At 34.6% G+C, this 2,737-nt stretch overlaps 1 non-coding gene across 1 annotated transcript; it reads left to right on the top strand.

The window, feature by feature from the left end:
• Window positions 1–1,557: 1,557 nt before the first annotated feature.
• On the top strand, window positions 1,558–1,634 carry TRNAF-GAA. Its single transcript has one exon. It is a non-coding gene; the product is annotated as a tRNA-Phe (tRNA).
• Window positions 1,635–2,737: the final 1,103 nt, after the last annotated feature.

The following is a 2,737-nucleotide window of genomic DNA, read 5'->3' as shown; positions in this document are numbered from 1 at the left end:
GAAAGATATTATGTACTGCAGACAAGTTTGGGCATTGTCCGATTCTATAGGCCACAGATCCAATCCTTTCTAATATCTCAAAGGGACGGATAAACCTAGGGCTTAGCTTCCCCTTTTTACCCTACCAGAGCACCCCTCTCATGGGGTGCTACCTTTAGGAATATATGATCCCCTACCTACAATTCCATGTCCTTGCGCCTTAGGTCTGCATAGCTTTTCTCTCGGCTTTGTGCGGTTTGTATCCTAGCTCTAATCTTCTAGATTGTGGCGTTGGTAATTTGCACCAGCTCTGACCTAATAATTGTCGTTTGCCCCCCTCCTTCCCAAGAGATAGGGGATCGAAATCTTCGTCCATAGAGAACCTCGTATGTGACCATTTGTATGGTGGCTCGGCAAGTATTATTATAAGCGAATTTCATAAGGGGTAGGTACTTATCCCAACTTCCTGCAAAATCCATCTCATATACCCTCAACATGTCTTCCAATATTTGCTTGAGCATTTCTGTTTGATCATCTGTTTATGGGTGGAATGTCGTACTATAACTGCGTACCCAATGCCTTTTGTTGAATTTTCCAGAAGCGAGATTTAAATCTGGCATCTCGGTCTAATACTATTGTCTTTTGTTGAATTTCCAGAAGTGTACCCAATACCTGAATATTCATTTTTAATGTTAGCAAGAGTAGCTCAGTTGGAAGATTGTTAGACTGAAGATTTGAAAGTCACACGTGTTTTATCCACGTTTAACGCACCTAATACAAGTTTATTATCTGACTATACAATCTAAAAACATAACTTGCTTATTCAATCTAAAATTAGTGATTATTTCTTTTTTATACATAATGAATTAGTGGAAATACCTTTAATTATGAATTTTCATTTTTAATATTAGCGGGGATAGCTCTGTTGGGAGAGCGTCAGGCTAAAGATTTGAAGGTCACGTGTTTGATCTCCACGTTCACCGCACCTAATTCTAGTTGCATAACTCGACTATTCAATCTAAAATTAGTCATTATTCCTTTCTGAAATCTCAATGAATTATCCGAAATACCTAACGTGTTCTAGTTCACCGCACCTTATACAAGTTGGATAACTTGAATATCTTATTAAAAATTAGTGATTATTTCTATTTAAAAATTTCAATGAATTAGCGAAAATACCTTTACTGATGAATTTTCATTTTTAATGTTAGTGTGGATAGCTCAGTTGAGAGAGCGTTAGATTGAAGATCTGAAGGTCTCGTGCTCGATCCATGTTAACCACACATGGTTCACGTTGCACAATTTGACTATTCAATCTAAAATTAGTGATCATTTCTTTCTAAAATTTCAATTAATTGGCGGAAATATCTTTACTTAAAAACATTCATTTTTAATGTTAGCGAGGATACCTCAGTTTGGAGAGCGTCAGATATAAGATTTGAAGGTCACTTGTTCAATCTCCACGTTCACCGCACCTGTTTCTATTTGCATAACCTGACTATTCAATAAAAAATTAGTCATTATTTCTTTTGAATCAGCGAAAATATCTTTACTGATGAATTTTCATTTTTTATGATTGCGGGGATAGCTCAGTTGGGAGAGCGTCAGACTGAAGATCTGAAGGTCGGTCACGTGTTCAATCCACGTTCACCGCACTTGGTTCGTGGCACCTTATAGTTTAGTTGATTATTATTTCTTATTAAAATACAATGAATTAGTGGAAATAGCTTTACTTATGAATTTTTATTTTTAATGTTAGCAGGGATAGCTCAGTTGGGAGAGTGTTAAACTGGGAACAAAGGATTCTAGAAGGGATTATTCATCTTCCTAGTCTTTGATACCAGAAAAATTCCTTTTCTTGTTCTTGTGTCGAAATAATAAAATAATTAATAATTCTTGATCCCATTCGTCAAAGATCCCTATTCTTGGTTTCAATTTTTCCCGGTTTATCAGAACCGTTTTTTGATAGCTCAGTTGGGAGAGTGTTAAACTAAGGATTTGAAGGTCACGTGTTTAATCTCCACGTTCACCGCACTTGTTTCCATTCGCATAAACTGACTATTCAATAAAAAAATTAGTATGAATTAGCGTAAATACCTCATTGGTTGCATAAGTTGATTAAGTTGCATAACTTTATTCAATCTAAAATTAGTGGTTATTCCTTTTTAAAATATAATGAATTAGCAGAAATACCTTTACTTATGATTTTTTTCTTCTTCAAATATTAGCCAAGATAACTCAGTTTTGAGTGTCAAACTGAAAATCTAAAGGTCACGTGTTCGATCCATGTTCACCGCACCTGATTCACGTCACATAACTTGACTCCTGACTATTTAATTTAAAATTAGTTGGGAGAGCGTCACTATAGATCCGTTCACAGCATACGAATTAGAGTAAATAATTTTACTCATGAATTTTCATTTTAATGTTAGCTTGGATAGTTGAATTGGGAGTGGGAGTGGATTCCTAATTCTTTATTTGACTATAAATGCTCCATAATACATTTAGTAAAATGACTCATTTTATTGCATGGAACAATAAAATTGATGTTCCCGTAGAATTGTCAATACATTCTACTTTCAATGTTGCTAAATTGAGTCCTTTTGATGTAGGTGATGATTTTTCTGATTCGAGTACTAATCCTGAAGAGGGAGATGATGATAAGAATCACTGTGTACATTCTACTTTCAATGTTCCTGTAACAACAGAAGAAATAAAATAAAATAGTAATAATAATAATATTAATAATAATAATAAT

The sequence above is a fragment of the Cucurbita moschata genome, unplaced genomic scaffold (genome assembly GCF_002738365.1).
Source record: "Cucurbita moschata cultivar Rifu unplaced genomic scaffold, Cmos_1.0 Cmo_Scf00084, whole genome shotgun sequence".
In the NCBI taxonomy this organism is placed as follows: domain Eukaryota; kingdom Viridiplantae; phylum Streptophyta; class Magnoliopsida; order Cucurbitales; family Cucurbitaceae; genus Cucurbita; species Cucurbita moschata.
Note: the sequence above shows the minus strand (reverse complement) of the source record. Positions and strands in the feature narration are given on the sequence as shown.